Genomic DNA, 22192 nt, shown 5'->3' on the forward strand with positions numbered 1-22192 from the left:
ATTAACGCTGGGGGCTGTGTGTGTGTGTGTGTGTGTGTGTGTGTCAGTGCTTTTACCAGTTTCCTCTTTCACCATCAACTCTGACTTTGCCGTGAAGTTTTCAGATTCAGTGCTTTTCAGTGGATGAATACATGATTCCACTGTTGTTTGTGGTTAACCATCAGAGATTTCTGTTGGCCGTGAACTTGGAGTTCAGAAAAACGGTGAAAAGTGTTTCAAGACTCTCTTGGTCTTTATGAAACCGGAGTTTGCAAAGAACTAAAACCGGGAATGGAATTAAATGTTTCCTGTTCGACGTGTATTACTGTAACTGCATCTCCCCTTTACCTGTTAATGGCTTCATCAAACCTGTCTGAGGTGAGGCCAATGTTTTTAACAATCTGTGCTTCTAAATCCCCAAATGCTACGTGAGCTAAATATCCGAATACCTTACTCTGCAATTCAAACACCAGTCATTTCCTGGAATTTTGTTAGCTGGGTAAAAGCACTTCTATCGTGGATTTGAGCTCTGCAGTTATTTCTGGATCACCCACCAAGAGGGCGGAGTACATGCCGTGACCGACATCAGCTTTTTAAAATGTGTATTGATGCATCATATCATTGAACATTCACAAATGTGCTGATATGTTTCAGCGGGTGAGATACGAAACCCCCTACTGAGCATGCAGGCAACTTTTCAAATATTCAACTGAAAGAGCAAGAAATTGCTGTCCCTCTAATCAACATCAAAGTTGACATATGCATTGCCGGTGCTTTAAGGACGTCTGAGGTCTGGGATGAATGTCAGGATTCCGGATAGCTTTGATGATGCCTGTCTGTGGGTGTTGTGTTCAGGTGGCTTGGTGATGGGGGCACACAGAGATTTGAGGCACTGCGTTGACTGAGATTACTGAGTTGCTGAGATCAAAGTCAAAGATTAAAGAACCGCACAATGAAAGTCAGGGATCAAAGACGGAGGTCAGGGAGACTTTGTGACATTGCACAACCCATGACCTCGCCCCTCAACAATAGGTACTGCATTCGCCTGAAATTTGAGTAAAGTATTTAAAATACAAATTGCAACAATAAACTACTGCTTGCACACCATTACAACAGTAATGTGAATCTCATCCCATTTTTCTTAATAAGTATTTTGACAATTTTATCAAATGTTTTGATAAGATAAAGTAAGAATTTGTGACTTTTTAAAAGTAATGGACTTTTTGATCTGACTTTTTCATCTACTTGGGTAAAGGATCTGTACATATATTCTCATTGCATGAAGTAAATGAACGTCAGCAGGGGTTTCTTCAAATCTCCAGCTCTGGACTAATCATCAAAGGCTCGGTGCTGTGCTCTTTAATGAACAATGATGCGGTCTTATCTGGGTCAGCGTGTGTTAGTGCTGCAGGTCATATCTGAGTGAAAAGAAGTCGGTCTGTTCCTGTTCTAGATGCAGCGTCCCGCAATCTGTGTCAGGCCAGACGTTCATATATCAAACTGTGTTCATGTTGGCGCACTCTTTAGTAAAACACAAGATAAGAGACATTCCTGTTCATTTGTGGTCCAGGGATGATGATGTCTGTCAGCCTTATCAACACTTAACAAACACCAAAATATGTTAAGAATTAGTTGGTGTATGATTGTGGACATTCATCATGATATCCTGGACCACCAAGAGGTTTTACTAAGTTTGTTGAATTGGCATTTGTTTGTCTGCCAGCAAGATTATGCAAAATGTTCCCCAACCTGGTTGACGGGTGTGGAATGGGCTCTTAAAATTGTGGTACAGATTGGTCATAGCGCCTCCTGATGGCTACAGAAACTGTTTTACACTTTGACACACTCCTCCTCCAGCCACACATTACGTGCATGGGGGTGTGAGGGCCTGCTCATCGGTGGCAGGGGACTGAAGTGCGCCGTGGGCACATGTGCTCTCTGAGAACTTCCTAGTTTTTAGCGGAATGCCTCTGCAAACACTGATGATGAGTTTTGATCCAAACTTTTCTTGTAACAGCTTTGTCAGGTTTGAACAAAAACCTGCAAACATTCTCATCAGCCTCAGCTGTTCGTTTGGTGCTAATGAGCAAATGTTGATTAGGATGGTGAACAAGGCGAAACATCCCAATTCCCCGAATTAATTCCATCTACGTTCCCCTCACTTGCTTCTTTTCTTGGTATTGTAGGAACTCGATGTGAGAAAAGAGAAAAACATCCTCTCAAGCACACAGTTTTTTCCAAACAGAGCTGTCCTTTTCTTCCAGATTGTCATCTGAAGCGACGTCGGCTGAATCAGCTCTTTGTCACCTGGATTATTAAATTTAAACACAGAATATCAATAAATACAGACAAAAGATTCTATGTTGCTGTCAGATGAAATATCGCATTCAGTATCAGAGCAGCGAGGCCCAGCTACCCGGCATGATTCAACTATACGGTAGGTAACAGATTGCGGGTTTTTAATACACAGCGAGTTTATTTATGAGGAAAAGAGATGCTTGAGAGGAAAACACTGCTGGGCTGGCGATTATATCTGTATGTACAGTACCTAAACTCAACGGCCTGTTTATCAGGGAGACTAATTCATTCCCATTTCATTCCAAAGAAGTAGCATACTTATGAATTTCAAATATAATAATCTGTTGTGGTTGATTCTTAAGTTCTCATCCTCCATCACTTTGCTCAGCATCTGTAATCTCTGCGTGTACTCTTTCCACAAGCAAGTCCATTACTTGGTTGCCGTGCCAACTGTCCCCCTTAAATGATAGCCTGAGCCTATGTGTAAACAGCATCAAGGAATGGGGGAGGGGGGAGGGGGGGCTGGAGCCTATCCCAGCTGCCTGTGGAGGCAAGGTTCACCCTGGACAGGTCACCAGTCCATCACAGGGCCAACACATATAGACAGACAACCATTCCACACCTACGGTCAATTTAGAGTATCAATCAGCCTCGTCCCCTCTTCATGTCTTTGGACGGTGGGAAGAAGCCTGAGTACCCAGAGAGAACCCAGACAGGCACAGGGAGAACATGGAGACTCCACACAGAAAGATCCCGTGTTGAACCTGGAACCTTCTTGCTGTGAGGCAACAGTGCAGACCACTGCACCACCGGTCTGCCCACTGTTTGGAAGTTGTGAAGATTAAATTAATTACCACTGGTACAGATTAAGAAAAATATGAGAAAAGAAATAAGGAGACAAGCAGGTGGAAGGTACTGGCTTGTCAGTTCCGGCCTATGGTAAGACCCACTAGCTATGTAGATAAAAAGGGCTCATTCTAAGCTAACATAAATACGACAATTCTTCTTTTAAGCGTTTACACACGGGTGAAAATATTTTTTGAATATTATATTAAATTTCTCCCTACAGATCCCTCCAAATCCTACACATTTGTCCTTTAAATGGCATCCACATCACAATCCATGTCACAGTTATGACATAAACTCTCAAATGAAAGCTCCGATGTTCAACTTGGATATGCATATGTCACATCAGCCAAAATCCATCATTGGATATGATTAGAATCACACTAGAATCGCCTCAAGCTGTAGTCAGAGCGGGACTTGCTTGGTGGTGACATTTACTTCTGTGTTTGGGCCAAAAGCAGATGAGACAGGAAATAGCGTGAGGAGCCTTGGAAACATCAGTTGTGGGAGCCAGAATGGCTGACAGCAGCCGTCCACAGAGTTGTAAACTATACGCAGCCTCTAATCATACATTTGATTCATTAACCCATGTCACTGTCCTTGCTACAACCAAAACAGCATCTTTACTCTACTGCTTATTTCTTTTGCCACAAAATAAGATTATAAACAAATCATATTTTCTGAAAGAGAAGCTAATCCCTCTCTAAAACCGCCCACAACCAAACCACATCGGGGAACCTTGTGATTTTGTGAATGAGGGCGTTCTCACACCTTCAGTCGTTTGCTGTGATCTGTTGATGACTTTGTTATTTTGGAGGATTTTCCCCTTTGGTTTCGGTTTGTTTGCTCACGGAGAAAAAAAAAATCTAAGCGAACTGAAATGTATCTCTGCAAACGGCATGGGACCGTTTATTGTGTTTATTGGTCAGATGCTGCCAAGGCGAAAGAAAGATAGTAAATGTACTACCGTGTTCTGGAGTATCGCACATTTCCACTACAATTCTAAATGATCCCGACCGATATAACGGAGTGACTGATATCAAACTTTCACAGATACATTGGCTTGCATGTTGTGCATTACATGCAGACATTTAAAACGGAGTATGATTCCAAAATAGATTCTTTATTTGCACTGATGTAATTAAAAAAAAAAAAAGTTTATTAGTAAGATGTAAAATATCATGCCTCTATTCCATACCTTTGTCAGAAAATTTTGACATTTAATATTTACTACTAATATTGGTTTCAGCATCAGCCCCAAAAATCCAGTATTGGGATAAGATCTAGAAGTGCTGCTGCTGCAGTGGCACTGATGTCCACCGGAAACTGCGCAACTGTAATTTGAGAAAGTGTTGTTAACCACATTTTAGGGAACATGAAGTAGAAAAGAAAACATAATCAAATATGTTTTTGTCCCGTATCAGCCCAAGTTTTATTTATTTTTTTCCACAATATATCTCTTTCTTCTTCTTCTAGCCACTTCCAGATGTGGTGAAGCTCAAACTAAAAACTAGTCTGGGCCACATTCTAACTATATATTCACTGTACCAGAGTCTGTTTACACTGCACCAGGAACCGGAATGAGCCCACCCCTTCAGCAGGATCTTGGCCCGGTTGTTTTATTACTGCGTTACTGTCGTCTTCACACTTGGCCCCAACAAACTGCATTAAGAGGGGAAACAGCACCGAGTTCAAGTTAGCCGAAACTGAAGAAGAAAGGTGTGAAGGCATCTTTAATTCATTCTCACTGAATGTCACCAAGGAAAACATCTCACCGGTTCCTGATTGAAAAGGATTGGGAGCTAACTCTGGTCTGTCCGCACCGTTAGATGAGAACGACAGTAAAAGCTCTCTGATTGCATCCCCCCTACTTCTGGCCTCACCAGACAAGTAAATTTCAGGGGGTGAATTTGTGTCTGACTGCAGCTTAAGCTGGTCTAAACTCCAAAAAGTCCATTGGTTTCACTCTGACATGTCCTTTTGTGCTGTCAGTGCAGCACAGATAAAATCCCCTCCTGAGCCCGCCATCTATCTTTCCTTTCCCTTGTCATCAGTCAGAAGCCAAACTAGGTAAACAAGAGTACTCTTTTCCTCCCTCTTCTCTGCGCTTTGTCCCCGTATCACCAGAGAGAGTGCAATCTAAAGCCAGCAGGACAAAATGAATCATTTCGCTCCAATTTTCTTACTGTACATTGGCCATGGCAACAGCTGTCTGTGAGCAATCTCAAGGTAATGCCGATTCTCCCCCTCATTATCTTGTCATTTAGAGCTTTCTGCTGTTGTCATGTGGATTTCAGTCCTTTTTAACAGTTGACTCATGTGTGGTGTCCTTGATGCCTCATAAAAAACAAATTAGCTCCAGCTCCCTGAGGTCTTTCATTCACTGTCCGTGAGAAGATTTCTATTTGATAATGACTTGAAAATGAGTGTAAGACTATGGGACTGTAGGTTTCATTTATGTCCCAACGATGTCAAAATGAACATTTGAGTGTCTTTACGACCGATCTCTTTAAATGTTTCTGTCTTTTACAGCATGAAAAGTGTCTTTCAAGTATGCACATTTCCACATTTCATTTAAATAAACAAAACAAACTCACAAAAACTCAAAGCATATCTCACGATTTGAATGACACAGCGTTTTTGTGGCACAGTTGAACCGTGATGCAACCGGGTTTCCTGGCTTGAACAAGGATTTGTTTAATAATCCTCTTTGGAACAACGTAACCATTGTTTTTCTAAAAGCCGGACATTGAATGACACACTCAGCACTGCTATAAGAAATGACCACGACTCTTGTTTGTGATAGCTGCTATTATTCACTCTCCCACGGTGGAGAAATCAATTCTGCTGCAGTTTTGTTTTTTTTTCCCCCTCACAGTTGCAACTTGTACATTCTAATATCTTCAAGAAGTACTGGGTGAAAATACCATGTTTTATGCAGGTTTTTTTTAATTTTTTTTAATCTTAATTACACTGTGGGTCAGGGATATCTTATTTCTTACAGTAAACAACAGATAACCTTGTTTCAAGAGGAAAACGTCGCTTGCTCTTTCAAGATGGTGACGGCTCCCCTGGAAGTAATCTACTCACAATAGGAGATCATTTAGGAGTGAAATTAGATTGACCTCATCGAGAGATGCTGGAACTGTTCATCCTCATTAAAGCTCTCAGCGTGCACTGAATGTGCTAAACAGAAGCGATACTTCAAGTCTCCCTCTGGTGTTTTCTGCTTCCTACAGTTGAATGTTGGAGCTGCTTTACTGTGAAGAGTGACGTATGTGCAGGATAGAAGTTGTTTTCGTCAAACTTTCTCCCGGAAATCTGATTTTAAAAGGCCGCCGACTATTATTTGGGTCAATCTTTGCCCAATCAAAAATGAAGCTTACGGTGCATAAACACTGAGAATGGACTTTGCTTATCTAGTAATTAAAAATCGTAAAACATTCATTGAAATAAATAATGAAAATGTGTGAATTAAAATATCATGGGATTTTTTTTTTCAAATAAAGGATGATGGATTTGATAGCAGACAGACCACTAATTTTAGTTGGAAATTAAAAGTCAGGTTGATGTCAAAATCCCCCAAAAAGTTTTAAAAGAAGCTGAAATTTGACAGCAATAGTCTGATATTAACCCGATTAAGACGCTGCCATGGAAACAGTACTTTAACAACCTAGCTTAAATACACTCACTTTTAGAAGAAGCAAGAATAGTGTTGACATATGCAGGGCATTCCAGTCTTGGCTGTATTCAAAGCAGGTCAGCCATTGTCAGTATTCTCTGTCAGACTGATGCCGGCATTGACATTTTGACACTGAGTTTTGGTCCGATTGTCACTAGCAAATATCAACATCCTACCACTGTTTGTGGCCAAATGGGAAGCAGACAGAGTGGGTGGGTGAGATAATTTCCTTCATTCTTCCACAACATCATGTCAGATCCTTAATTACTCCCCACGGAGATAAATAAAGTTTTCTGAATCTGAATAGACAGTGTAGTATTCACTCTGAGCGATGATGAGTATTTGTGTCTGTGTCTTTGTCTTGTGATCGGAGGGGCTGTTGGTTTGATCCTCGCTTCCTCCTGAGAACCCAAGGAAGTGTCCTTGAGGGAGATTTGGAACCCATAATTGTTCCTGATGAGCCGGTTGGCACCTTGCACGGCAGCCCTCACCGTCAGTGTGTGAATGCAGCCACATTGTAAAACACTTGTAATGGAGGAAAGGTGCTGCGTAATCAATGGAGCCCATTTATCATTCTTACTTGACAAATAATGGAGAAATTTGCTGTCCTTGATTTCTTTATCACATTTACTGCAATTACTCAGGAGAGGATGACAGTGAAGAACAGGCTCGTGTGTGTGTGTGTGTGGGGGGGGTTCACTGTTGTCAGCTGGGCTTTTTAGTTTAATTAAACACAGATAATGTGCGTGATGGAGTGTTTTAAATACTTATGAGTACATCATGTTACAAACTCCCGCAATTAAGAAAGAGTGTGTGATCAAAAATCATCAGAAAGCTTTTGATGGCTTTTAGGACACAGTGTTCGTTGGGAAAAAAAAAACCCACTGGTATCTGCGTCACGGAGAGATAAACACACAATGTCAGAGACCCGGGGTCGTTGTCAGTGTGATACGGGACTCACTCTCAAACCACACGAATCCAAGTTATTGTGTGACCTGCTACATTTAAGCTCTGCAGACATTTTTCTTACATTTAAAAAAAGGCCTTGCTGGAAAAAAAACATGTGCGACCTCACAAGATAGAAAGAACTTTTAGTTACAGAAGGACCCACGAATACTGAAGCACGGCTATGTAAGATTTATAAATGCCCCTGTGATTATATAGAACATTAGCATGCCAATACCCTAACAGCAGTGGTTCCCAACATTGTTGGCATATGACCAAGAGATTTTATCGGCTTGTTGAATATGGATTTGTGTAGCAGCCCGTCCTGTTTAATTTGAATAGTCTTTAGGGGCCTGGTGATGTAAAAATCAATATTCATTAATTCACAAGCACAGAAAAATTATATTTATAAAATGAGTGAAAAAGAAGTCTACATTTCTGTAGCACAAGTGCATTTTCCTACTTTCCTGTTACTTTTTATCATGTGAGACCTTGGGGGGAGTCACTATAAGAAGTAAAACAAAAAAGAAAAATGCACACATAGAACATTCCTTGATTTTGAAATTAAAATAATGATGAACATAATGAAATCGATAGAGTAGATATCAAATATGGCTCAGTATTAAATGATGCACAGGGATCCTTTTTAGTATGATTGAAGAAAATTGGTCCAAACACCAGCACGGTTTAGCAGGTAAACCTGCAAAAGCTTCCTCGTTCGACCCTGAAGACCTCAATGGTGCAACGACCGCAGAGATGATATCAGAGGGGGACCGAGTCATTGTTTTGCTAGTTTCAAGTCTTAAACTTTGATTCGAGCCATAAACGAGTCCATTCAAATGTTTTAAAGCCAACAGACAATAAGTCGTATATAACATTTGCAGAAAAAAAAATCATGAATATTTGACTTTTTTTGTTTCCTGGAATACAGACGCTGACACAAATTTTAGTCATCTTGGATTAACTTCAGCCTTATGTGTCATAAGTGAAGTAATGAGTCACCGATGGTGCAGTCGAGCCGCAAGTCTGAAGTCATCAAATTTGTGACTGAAGTCTCCACATCTGGACAATAGATTCAGCAACGCATCTTTAACGCATTCAGAATGTTTCAAACCAAGACCAGATAGTGAGTAAGCAGAACCAGGCCTGTAGGTGATATTACAGACCGATCATATCAGTTTCTCTTTCACATGAACACCCGACTAACAATCAAGCCATTGTGTGATGTGAGTGCGCATCAGTAAACATCTGGTCCCGTGCATCTGCTGCAGGCTAATTCAGCCACGCGCCATCTGAAACATCCCCGGCACCAGATTGTGCTCTTGCTACGCTCACTTAGAAGTATCCATATGTGCTAATTAGGTCATCTTGACCCCTGTAAGGCCACGAGTGGCGAAATGCGTCTCCCATCCGCTACCTCACAGCTGCCCCGCAGTCATGCAGCCAAGCGGGAGGTGCAGGCCGACACAAAGCAGTGTGATGTAAGAGCAGCACAAGCTAAGGAACTTTCACAGGCAACACACACACACACACACACACACACACACACACCAAATCTTTATACATATATGAGCGTAGGCAGTAAGACAATGACAGTTTTTGAAATTCCTTCTGGTGAGGTGTTAGTGGGTTTCTTATATCAACCTCGAAGTCTTTATGAATCATGCAGCTTTATGTACACATATGAGACAGATGCAGCTGGCGCGTATACATTCCTTGAGGAGACTGTACCAAAATATCTGGTGGAACTATTGTTACTTTGAGAATTCATGATGAGCAGGGAAGAATACATCTACTGCATTTGTTTTCAATTAAAAGGATGAAAAAAAAAAAACACAGAGCCAGATTGCGCTCCTCTTTCGCTTGCCCATTGTGTGTGGCTCATCTGGCAAATTTACAGTGAGCCAGTTTATGCTTCTGTGCTTATTGAATAAGCACCAGTATTATGGTCACTGACAAAATGTACTGAGAGGGAATACAAAAAGGAAAAATTGCTTATTCCCGAAGTCTTTTGTTGAGGAGCCAGTTCGGTACAGAGGCAGTCACTCAGGAGCAGGCAGATTTCACAGCAGCCATCTCAACAAGTCATTGCAGGGCAAACACAGGTGGAATTAATTGCAGTAATTATGGCCTTGTCCCATTTAACCATCAAGATGTGGTGATGCTAATTCGATACTCTAAACTGACCGTAGGTACAGTATGAATGTGAGTGTGAATGGTTGTTTGTATGTGTTGGCCCTGTGATAGACTGGTGACCCGTAGCTGCTGGGATAGCCTCTAGGCCCCCGCAACCCTTAACAGGAATAAGCGGAAGAAAATGGATGGATGGATGGATGGATGAACTTGGTTATGTTGAGCTGTCCCGTATGGGAGATGACGAAACACGGCAGTATCTGTGGTGGCGGCGTAATCGAGGACTAAAATCTGACAACCAATCGACAGCATAGGCACTAAACTCAAATGCAACAGAGGCTAAACCTAAACGACTGTGTCATCTTTTATGCTCCTCTTTCCAAGCTTTTTCTGTACACATAAAAGCTCCTCTAACTTAGCGTCATTGCCGTTTACCACCACTGTAGCTGCCTGATGCACGAGGATGTTTAATGATGACGCTGATGATGCTGCGTAAGGACTCGCCTCTACGATTCATCATACAGTGCAGTTGCATCAGATTAATGGTCGTACCCAAGATTGGATCTGTGTTGCACAATCTGCAGTTCACTTCACTGTGTTTACACTGCAACGTCAAAATGGCCCTGTGAAAAAAAAGGGGGGGGGGTAATCAGGGTGGAGCAGACAATCCCAGGAGCGCAAAGCACAAGGGCAGGAAGTGGTTTTAAAAAGAGCGGACAGTTACAATGTGCTCACGCTGCTGGGAAGTGGGGAAGCTCCCTTTTGGAAAAGTCCCACCTGCCAGTAAAGGTCATTCACATAACAAGGACAAAACGCTGCTTGCATTCCTTTATTGCTGCTGTCAGGATACAGAAAAAAAGGTAAACAACCTTACTGTTCTTGAACAACTTGAAATGAGGCTCAGGAGCTCCACGTCTCCACTGATTTCTGTCAGTTACAGTATTGGCATTATCAAGCTGGGCAGATGGCTAACGTTACATAAGCTTGATAAAGTCAGCTACGTAAGAAAGAAAGAAAGAAAGAAAGAAAGAAAGAGCTCTGAAAATAAACTGAAATATTGTTTGACATCACAACCACCTGCACTGATACGTAGCACCTAAATGAACGATGAAGAGACTTTACGCTCGGACATTCCATCACAGATGCTGCCGTGTCGAATGATGTAATTCTCTGAACTCTAAAATAAAACAAAAAACTAAAAAAACCTTCCCACTTTCCCAGTGTGTTGTTCTGAATGTGAAAGGTGTTCAGAGGGCATTCCCTCTTCGAAGGTCAGTACTTTCCCACTTCCCAGTTGCTCACAAACGCTCTATAAAACAGCAAAAAATACAGGAAATATGTGTATACTGAATGGAAAAGAAAGCACGAGCAGAGCAAGACGTGACAAAATGAGAGCAATTGATCAATTAACATTTGAAAATTCCTACTGAATAAAAAAGGAGGAGCCAATGTGCAGTAAACTCCACCTGCCAAACATGATTCTGAGATATGGTTACCCCTTGCTCTCCTGCGAAATCATTTTCCAAGTTTAAGGTAAAGTCCCTCCAGCTGTGTTTCATCTGTTTCTCAGCAGGACTGGACTCTTCATCCTCCTGTTGGGACGGATGAGTCCCCTTCATCCTCCTCTGCTGTTATTCTCACCACTGCTTTTCTACAACCCATTGTTTTCAAAGCGCCAGTTATTTTCTTTGAAAATAGAAGCTTCGCTGTCCTCAGCTGAGCCACAACACAGGCACGTTATGCTATTTTGAGAGGAGAGAGATCTTGATTGCTCATCCTGCTTTGCACATTCTGCATGAGGGAGGTTTTTTTTTTGTTTCATTCATTTGCAGATTTTGGGTTTAGCGTGGAGAATGAATAGGACAGTTTATTGGATATGGCGTGAACACATGGCGATTTCTAACTGCTATTATATATGCTCCTCTGAGAAAAAAGGGGTGTATACTTCTTTCTTTTTTTTTATACAGAACCATAGTTTCTGTGTAGCCTCAGCACAGAGAAGTTTTGCTCAACTGTTGAGGGGAAATTGCTTCAGCTGAGACAGTGATCGAGTGACCGGGATGGCAAAGCACAAAGAGAGGAAGGAACTGGTTGAGGGTGATGTTAAGAAAAGAGAAACGTAAAGGATCTATGGTGAAAAAAATGTTTCCCTTGTAGGCAGTGTCTCCTTGAGTGCTGTCGACTCCCTCGCCTGGAAACCCCACCTCCCCCAGTGCTTCTCCCCTCCCCTCGTCTCTCAGTCTCTGGCCAAGGAATCCCAGGCAGCATTTAATTGCACAGTGCAAAGGCTTTAGTTGGGCTAATGAGCTCAGCACTGGACCTGGGACCATTTCAAACACTCTCTGAGAGACCGAAATCCAGATGCAGTCCTTTACCGAAGGAGCCTCACAGGGCGTCTGGATTTCATGTGGAGAGGAAAGAAGGATTTCACAAATTCAGGTACAGCCGAGTACGTGAGAGAGTATACCAGAGGCAAGGGACGGAGTGAGAGGTGGGGAAAGAGAGGAGAGCAGGAGAGGGGAGGGGAGGAAACTGGAAATACACTGCTAGAGAGAGAGAGAGAGAGGGTGAGAGAGAGAGAGAGACTGCAAGCCTGCAGCAGCAAATGAGACAGAACAACGAGGCGGGAGAGGTAGAAAGAGAGACGGAGAGGGAGGGAGGGAGGAGAGGGGCCCTGTTCAGGAGAGAGGGCTACAGGGTGAGGAAGAAGAAGAAGAAGGAGTAGGAAAAAGTTAGGAGAAGTAAGAGAAAGAGGTCCAGGGAAAGAAGAGAACGGGTACAGATTAACAAGTCTAGCAAAGAAGAAGGGAAACAACAGACAGGAAGGAAAGGGAGGGAGACGTCTTGGGTAGAGGGAAAAAAGCTGAAGAAAAGTTTTCTTGTGGGAAGGCGCAGATGAGGAAAACAGAATGAGTGAATGACTGGGCTGGAGAGAGCAGAGAAAGGAGGAAACCAGTTGTTTTCTAAGGCGTTTTCCACGCAAGCATCTGGACTTCTTTGGACATGTACACAGAAGGCGCACAAACAACGGGACACCACCGATTTCTTCAGCACAACAACACCCCCACCCCGTGCCCCTGCCAGCACTGCGTCCACCATGAGCAGCCATACAGCCATCATGGTGGGCTGGGATACCAATCATCATCAGCAAGCCAGACAGACCACCCATTGCTGGACTGCCGGAGAGACATTCAGGCTCCTCGGGTTAAAGACGTAGGAGGGAGAGGCTTCTTAGTGGACAGAGTGGAGAGAAGTGGCCATCGGAGCCCACAGAGAAGGCCTGTGTTCGCAGGGCCCGGCCCTTACAGCCAGCCTGATGACTTGAGCCAAGTTTGCTCCTGGGAGTTGAACCCTGCCCAGTGGAGCTACCCACCGGAGTCTGGGGTGAGACACTACCCGTCTGTCAGAGAACAGTGTGGCTGTGTGGTACGCGGCGAAACCAGGACACACCCCTTCAATACTGGGATACCACATCCACTCCCTCATCTTCAGGTCAAAGGTCAAGCGTACAGGTATAGAAGGACTGTCAGGTATACATCCCTCGACAAAGAAGAGGAAGGCTCTAGATCAGCTCCCGAGAACTGCAACGTGGAGCTGCCCACTTCCCGGCCTGATCATTCCTTGATGCCAAATGGCCACTGTGGGCTGAGGTCCGTAGACTTTGAGGAGGGAGAGGAAGGAGATATCCATCAGGACTGGGGTAAACTGAAGGGTGGATCAGAGGATGACTGTAATGGATGCAGTGGTTCTCACAAAGGTTTCTTCCCTACAGAAGTCCCACAAAAACGCTTGAACCAAAGCAGAGCAAGGGGGCCTTTTGTCCCACTCTCTGGCATCATCAGTCCAGAACCTTCAAAATCAATCAGCGACCATCAGTCTTTGGAAGTGGTGAAGCAGAAGAGGAGGCAGGATTCAGTGAGGGATCAAATCCGACAAGTGGTGACAGATCTGGAGGACGTCTTAGGAGGTTTGAAGCAAGTTCACGTGGAGATGAAAGAGGTAGGATGGTCTGTTATTACGGATGCTCATTGTTCGTGCGCATCAGGTGTTTGCGTCAGGTGCAGATGTCCCAGCCTTTCATCCATGCTTGCATGGCTATTGTGACATTTAAAACGATTAACGCACTGCTCGGATGCTGACAAAATGAGTCACGGTGTGTTTCAGTTTGACACACGTTACTGTTGCATCGTGCGTGCTCCTGTGTTTGTGTCTATGCATGGTCATGGGAGCATATCGCCGTGTGTATGTGTGCTGACTGCATTGTTTGTGACTCACGCATCGTCTCTTACCAAAGGGGTGATTGAGAATGATTTGCTCTGACCTTTCGCAGAACACTGCCAAAAGAGTCAGTGTTCCAGCCAGCACATTAAAAAGCTTGGCTGGAGTCTGTTAGAAAATTATGCCTTACAGTATCCATTTTGCATGCAGCCATAAAACAGAACTGATTCATGGCTGAATGCATCTGTGGAGGATCTAGCATTGAAATTACAAATAACCAAGGTTGTGAAATGAAATGATTGTGGTCAAACTACACCTTAATGCAGCAGCTTTGGATGATTATTTGACTGATTGGTCATGGCATCAAAATCAGTCAAACTTGTGATTATAAATGCAGTTTGGCAGTGACAGAAATTCCTCCCCAAATGTAAGCATACACAAAGTACAAGGTACAAATGTAAAACTCCAGGTAGGAATCAAATTAAAGTGTAGTCCTTAGAATGTGACTCCTACAACAGACAGACATTCTATTACATATTATATTATTATCTGATGCTGCAGTATCTATAAACTGAAGTAACATTTTGTTGAGACAGATTGTAGCTACTTAATTTAACTGCATGCTAGTGGTTTAATAGCGTGAATATCAGGTGTCGTGTGGGAAAGAAATTTGAACCTTAAAGCTGCAAGTTTGAAAAAAAAAAAAGGTTTAATAACAACCAGGATACCAACAAGCACATTTTCATATCTTACATGAAACACCCAGTGAGGTATTTGTGAGAATTATCACTGAAAAGGAACTCACCAAATCCACCGATAAACCAGATGCATGACAGACAATCAGCACCGTTGCTGCAACCGCGATGTGTTACCCCTCCTTCTTTGCCCGTCATGGGTGCACATGCAACTGTTTAGTAAAAAGAACCACAGTCATACCATATCCCAGATAGCAGTCAGTTCTGGGCCAATTCTGGCTGTCTTCGGCATGTGTCGGGCTACTTCCAGATGTGGAAGTGGCATACCAATAATATGGTAGTACATTTGTTACTGGGCCACAGAACCTGGACCATAAGTTTACTGGGCCAGATCCTTTATGTTTGATCTTAAAATCAAGCAGGATGTGAGCCAGACTTGAGCTGTAGAACCGGGTCACTGCTGGGCCAGATAACGTACTTGTGCGATACATTTTGCGATGTGGTTTTTTTTTTCTTCACTGACGAAAGTATGAGGTCATTAGATGGTTAATTGGGTAGGAGAGAGAAAGAAGAGAAGTCAGGAACGTTTTTTGGCACAAATAGGGCATTTTATATAATGTGGTTTTTGTTTTCTTTTATCTTTTCATTTTGTGAAAGATGTTTTAATGACACCACAGGAAAGTCGAGAGGAGAAATGTCTCTTTGCTTTTACTTTTTGCACGGTAAAGTGTGACAAGCCTAACAGGTTGGGAAGTTAATCTTAATGCAATGTATATTATGAGTATATTTGTATAAAATCTTGCTCTCAAAAGGAAGAAACCCACTGTCACTATGGAATAAAAAAGCATAATATATGTAAAAGTATGGAGCAACATACAAGGTAAAGGCAGTTAATCAATGTTCTTGGGAAAATGTACTGAGCTCTTGCAGTTTTGTAGAATATCATTTCTACTCTCCCTCAGGTAGTCGAGCAGATTGATCGTCTCACAGCCAATATCGACCTCAGCGAGGAGGCGCTCAGCATCACTCAGGGGTCATCCAATAACATTCACGGTTCAGCTCCTCTGGGTGACCTCAGGGTGGTCTCGCTGCCCGATCACAAGCCTGCTCTGGTCCAGGGGTCGCAGCATTTTGATGAAGATCGCATCATCTTAAGAACAAACTCTCCCTCCCCTGTCCACATGGCATCAGTTGTCAAGACTAGTTGCTTTATTCCACCCAGCTACAGTAAGGACTCCAACCACGAGAAGTTAGGTGCAAACGGGCACCCCCCTCACCTGTACCCCCACAGAGACTCCAATCACATCGGGCATCCAGAGCCCCACCCACAGAGCCTGGACCCTAAGGTCATCATCGGCAACAGTACCTCCAATTCAAGAACTCAAAAGCCTCCACCATACCCTCAAAATGGGCGGTGTGGGAAGGGGTCGTATCCAGCTCCCAAGCCTTTGAGGACCCCTGTGTACTCTGGGAGAGGCCGCCAAAGCACCAGCATGGTGTGAAGGAGGGGGTGGTCTGCCCCAGTGCCATGGGGGCCTGAAACATGAGACCCTGCTACAGCGAGTGGAGGTCAGAGTGGGACCAGGCAGGGGAACAACTCATGGTAAGCTCAGATAAAAGAGGACTTTTTTGTCTCTTCCTTAACAGTGTTTATGTTTCCGTCAGCGCTCCCTGCTGATGACGTTTACCATGTTTACTGGCAGCTTCGTTTTCAAAGTCACTAAATGAATCGCAGAGTTCCTCCTCGTTACAAAAAAACAAAACACAGGGTTTTATGTGTGTTTGATGTGAGTGTGTGTAAGCGTCTGTGTGTGGGCAGGGTGGAGGGTAGTGTGTCTGCTTTTGTTGATGTCACATGACTTCCCAGTCTTCACTACACTGTAAAATGTGTCTCTCTTTGGAAGTCATGAGACATTTGTATTTCTGTAGATTCTTAAAATCTTCCGTTTGATTACAAATGTGGTCACAACAAGCCATCAGGGTGCAACAGCATCACAGGAAGTAGAATTCTACTTTTTTTTAAATAGATTTAAAAAGGTCTAGTTTTAAACATTACCCTTGCTGATACATATTTCTAAGCTTCTTCGAAAGCATTGGCTCTGCAACAACAACAACAACAACAAAAAATCCTCATATTAATGGTTTGTCAGTTACAAAAGGCAGAAAAGAAGGTTAAGACAGACTTTTTTGCAGTGTAACTTAGTCATAACTTCAAGGGAACTGAGATTTGGCAGCAGCTCAGTCACTTTGGCAAATTAAGACCCCGCTCTCCCCCAGCCCCTCGCCTCAAATCATGTGACAAGACGGAGGCGTCATTATATATACACACACACACACACACACACACAGGATGATCATAGCTCTGAGTCAGAATTGGCATAATTTACTGTTGCTTGGAGATTAACCGAGGCTTTCTTCTCATGCCATTGTCAGATGTATGATTACTGTCTGAATTACATGAATCCGACAAGACGACATCTGTGAAAAAGTCCCTTTAGCTGTAAAGGAAAATTAAATATAGTTAAATATTCCTCAACAGTCCACTTCTTGCAGTCAGAGATGCATGTTTCTGTACTTCCCTCTTGTGCAGAGTATGCGTAACTGCACTCTATTTTTCCAGCCCCTCTACATTGGGCAAGTACAATCTGGTTTTAATCATAAAACCCCCTGGCCACACGCCAGATGGAGTGAGGCAAACTCTTGGTATATTTTGTGACGTCCGTATAAACACCACTGTGCAGTAAAGCAGCTCTACACATTATAATGCTGCAGCAGGGAGAGCCGAGCTCACAAGAGTGCAACTTAAGGTCGAGGCACTCAGCCAGAGAAACTGGTCCAAAATGTAGTGGCACTTTAATTTATTTAGTGAGATGAGAGTTTAATTAGTTATAAGTGTAATGCAGCTCCTCTGTTTAGTGTCGTCCTTCTTTTCTACTTGCAGAGTCTTTCAAAAGACTATTGCTGTTGACATTTTAAAGGCCTGAATCATCTGAATTAGTCACCCGAAGCAGGACCAATGTTAAAATGGCAAGCACAACAGATTTTATGCTCAAGCCACACGCCCACAGTCGCGGCGGGTGATAAATCGATTCAATCAATCCATTTGAAATTCAAGGTTTCGAAAGGAAAAAAAAAAAAAATTGATTTCATTCATGCAAATGTACACAAACACATGCAAAAAAATTCAATCAGGAATTCAAAAAATACAAAATAACAGGAAATTAGTCACAGAAGTAGTTTGTCTGAAACTGTCTGCCTTACCTGAGCCCCAAGAATGAGGAAGCGTGAAATATAAGCAGAAGATTCTCAATGCCGTGTGACTATATGATGAAAATGTGACAAAATGAGCCTCTAGTTAGACGTCATCTCCGACGTGGTCTGTGGTCGACGGGAATGCAGACAGCAGGAAGAACTGATGCGTCAGTTGGCCTTTGTTGCAGCTGCTATTTAGTCAACACAGGTGTAATTAATAACCTTAACTATGGCCTCGATCCATTTAGCTCTGGTAGGGGCTCTGGTATTATACATGCTGGTTCAGTGGAATATCAATGACGCCTGTGTTTACCCTGCCTATCAGCTCCCTACCAGGTTAAGAGATATTTTCGAACGTATATCTACATTATTGAAGTCTCTCTGTGCTCCAAAATGCTTTGAGCTTAATATGACTTCACTTTGTTCCTGACCTTCACTGTGCGCGGCGGTGTAGATTTAGACACTAGAAAGAAGCTTTCCCATTAATCAACTGGAAGTTTCTCTTTGCTCACCTTCAATCTGAGTTGAGGATCATAATTTATGGCATCACAAGAACGTCTGTGCCAGTTATCGTCCGTAAATTACGAGTGATTTAAAAGCTTCTGTGTCCAGCGGTTAAACGCTTAAAATGGCGCGCATAGTATTAGATTAGAGTTAGAGAGAGAATTTTTGATTCTGTGTTATTTATTTAAAATTCTAGGCATGTAGATATGGCAGTGCAAAGAAAATTCAATAAATGAATTACGTAAAACGCACACACGCACACACACACTTTAAAATCTCTGCTACCCAGTTTACATTGTGAAAAATTGATAAAGAACCTCCATGAAATGTAGGACGGTACATCAGCTGAGGAAAAAAACAGGAAAGATGAATAATTTTTAATTCTGAGGAGATTATAATCAATATTTTATAAAACAAATTGCATCACAGTGTCACTGATCTCACTCATAGTGATGAACTGATAGATTAGCAGCCAACCTGCAGCTCTCCTCATCTTTACCGAGCCTTACAGAGAATTTCGTCATCTCGTTTCAACTTTATTGTTTTCACTCTCAGTGCTCACAACAGTCTAGAAAAAAAAAGTACAAAGATTTAGAAAAGACAGAGAAGGAAAGAGTTGATAAAACCCAAAACGAAGCTAAGAGTGAAATTTGGACTCGAGTCCTCCAAAGTGGCAGAAATGTGGCTCCATATGATAAATAATATTGTTCCGTAACTGCTGGAGGTGCTAACAAGTTCAAATTCGATGGTGACATCATTGTGTTGGCACAACAGGCTATTCGCTCCTCCGGAATTGTTTTTTAAAGGTCTCACGGCATGCGGAGAGGATCTTTCTAGAAGCTGCTGAGAATCTGCAGACTCTCAAGGTCTCATACTTACGTTCATCCATAAAAAAATGGTGAAGTCTTCATGCTACTTTGATGAAACCTGGTTTGCAGGGAACATGACACTCAAGGACACACTGCTGTGCCGCACTTTCAGTACAGTAGAGATTTGTACTGTGTTTTTCTGGGCATCTGCCAATGAATTACTTAACGAGAAAATCCTTGAGAAGAAACACATATTATATGCAGTATTTGATTGGGGAATTGAGTCTGAGCTCACTGAGGTGCTGAGGTCTGAATTTAAATGCTTTTTCCCTCTTTTGTCTTCTTTGTTATGATGTTTCCAGCAGGAGCTGATGCCACTGAGACAAGCTGTCAGACGGTGGAAACAGAGCACGGCCTGAAGGTGGGGATATTTCTAAGGGAAAACTCCCCCCAGAGTCAACCCGCTACACAGACGCTTGCGGATCTGAACGGCAGTCAGACCTCTCGGATAATTTATTCTGTTACTGTTCCTGGAGATGTTGTGACAAAGAGCAACTGTAAAGGGTCTGGAGGGTATGCACTGACGTCACTTTCCCACTGGTAAACGCCCCCTCATTCGGATTGAGGGGCAAAACATGATCCAGCATGAAAACTGCGTAACCAGGAGTAAAACATAATCTCCTTAAATTAAAGGCAGCTGGATCCCACAGTAATCCTCAACAGCTACTAAAGGATCAGTGATCCATGGACAGTGACGTGGGGCCAGGAATCGAGTTTCCTGATATGTATACCTCAATGTGATGCTGGGGACACAAAGCAAAGCCTGAATGTTACGCAGATTCATCCATATGCTAATCGCTAGCACTCCTGTGAAACAAAGAAAAAGCCCTCCCTCTCAGGCTGTCACGATCTGAAGACCTGCTCCATCAGTTTATATCGGAAGCAAGAAAGCCAACTCGGAGTGTACAGGGATCAGGGTATACAACTGTTTTGACCGGTGATTGAAAAGTAGCCCTACATCCCCCTTCAGGTTTCTCGCTTACAGTTCCAAAAACTGAATTAAAAAGAAGGACGTCTGTCAAGGGACAAGCTCACAAACATACAAAAGCACTAAAAAAAAGGCCATGATTGCAATCAGATTTTCAGACCGTCAGATTATTCTATGATAACAAAATAATAACTCTACATAATGCAGCTCGTTATTGGGAGGAAGTAATTTACCCCATTATCACAAGTTGAGCTTGTTATTCCATGACGGGGGTGGGGGGGGGGTGGTATTTTTCTTTATCACAAAATAAATGGCATAAAAAAGTGAATTGCAAGTATTTGAAAATAAAAAACAGGCAGCTATAAAACTGTAGATACATTTTTTTTTTCGAGGATAACAACTCACGGTTAAATCCTAAATTAAAGTCTGTAAGAGCCGCCAGACTAAATCATCGTATCCCCACTGAAGTGAGCCGAGGGTGGAGTTCTATACTGGACCGGCACAGAAGACTAGACCAGGAAATACAACTCAACAACTGTAAAAAGAATTAATGGGACCAGACGCCGTATCCAGTTCTTTTCCTTCATCCATGATGTTATTACAGCCTCTGTATTTAAGTCAATCACATTACCGTTCTTCTCAATTATTGGTGTGGTTTTTATTTCGACTGCCAAGACTTCCACCTTCCTTCCGTGACGTCACATGCATACCCTCCACAGAACCATAAAGGTATCTTTTTATGGCAGTATTTATTTATTATTTTAAATATATATATATATATATATATTTTTTTTTTTTTTTCAGGCAGCTTACACCAGTCTGGATAATACCTAACCGAATGTATGCTGTATTTAGATCTATATAATTTAAAGTAAAGTATTAACAGATATTTCACAAATAAAGAGTTTTATGAGGCTGCTTTAATGGAAAAAAGGAGTAGACGGGAAAATTGGATATGCAGACTGAAGATTAAATTGCAATACAGTGGATTCTTCTGCACTTTGTTGAATGTTAACTACAAAATAAAAAGAAGTCATGCCAGCATATAATTCCCCTTGACTCTGACAAATGATTTATGCGTTCAGAGAGGCTGATAGCGCTCCAAATGGACGTGGGAGTTGTAAGAATACTTCTCAAGCTGATCTGGAGATGGCAGTGTGTGATCTCTCCTGGCCTTATTCTGTCAGGGCTGCTGCGTCCCGGGCCAGTCAGGCCAGCGTCTGTGTCTCTGTTTGTTTAAATCTTGTCTGAGAATTTCACCACGCTGCTCTCACAGGCTGCTGCTGCTGCCGCAATCAGAGCTCACCGCCTCCGAACAAGTACAATCCATCCACCCCACCAAACATCATCACTGTTTCACCGATGGCAAGTTGTGGTGGAGTGAGGATGGCACATTCAAACTGTTAACCAACCGCCCGTGTGTACAGCAGTTAGAGTTATTGTGTCATGATGTAGAGAGTGAGAGAGAGAGAGAGAGAGAGAGAGCGAGGGAGCGGGAGAAAGAGGGAGAGTGGAAGGAGTCAGTGAGTCACTGACCGAAGGTTGCAATGACGGGCGAGATCATGGTCCAGAGGGGATTATGACTTGTCAAGAAACCAATCAGAATGAAAAATGTATAGTTTTTTTTTTTTGATTGCTCAAGCATCCTTTTGTGTTACGGTTTGATAAGAGACGACGGATGCATTACTGATTGGGGTCAAAGCAGCGAAGCAGCGCAGTCGCCACATTGTGTTTGCTCTTGTCATCTTCTTCCAGCGGGGTGTTTATTGCTGCCCTCTGGAACCACACTGTAAAAAGCAGTGAAGCTTGTTACACTGAGTGACAGTCCCCTCTCTGCCTCCAG

At 42.7% G+C, this 22192-nt stretch overlaps 1 long non-coding RNA gene and 1 pseudogene across 2 annotated transcripts; one reads left to right on the forward strand and one right to left on the reverse strand.

Annotated features, from left to right (window-relative positions):
• Positions 1-4542: 4542 nt before the first annotated feature.
• LOC147261894 (uncharacterized) lies at positions 4543-18427 on the reverse strand. The gene is made up of 3 exons (XR_015115889.1): positions 18058-18427; positions 14907-15008; positions 4543-4785 (listed from the first exon to the last, which is right to left on the reverse strand). It is a non-coding gene; the product is annotated as an uncharacterized LOC147261894 (long non-coding RNA).
• LOC147261895 (uncharacterized) lies at positions 12570-21378 on the forward strand (annotated as a pseudogene). Its single transcript, XR_015115888.1, has 3 exons — positions 12570-13882; positions 15759-16399; positions 19724-21378. The product of XR_015115888.1 is annotated as an uncharacterized LOC147261895 (transcript).
• The last annotated feature ends 814 nt before the right edge of the window (positions 21379-22192 follow it).

This window comes from Aulostomus chinensis, chromosome 5 (genome assembly GCF_037954235.1).
Source record: "Aulostomus chinensis isolate RoL2024-O1b breed Wild chromosome 5, RoL_Achi_v1.0, whole genome shotgun sequence".
In the NCBI taxonomy this organism is placed as follows: Eukaryota; Metazoa; Chordata; class Actinopteri; order Syngnathiformes; family Aulostomidae; genus Aulostomus; species Aulostomus chinensis.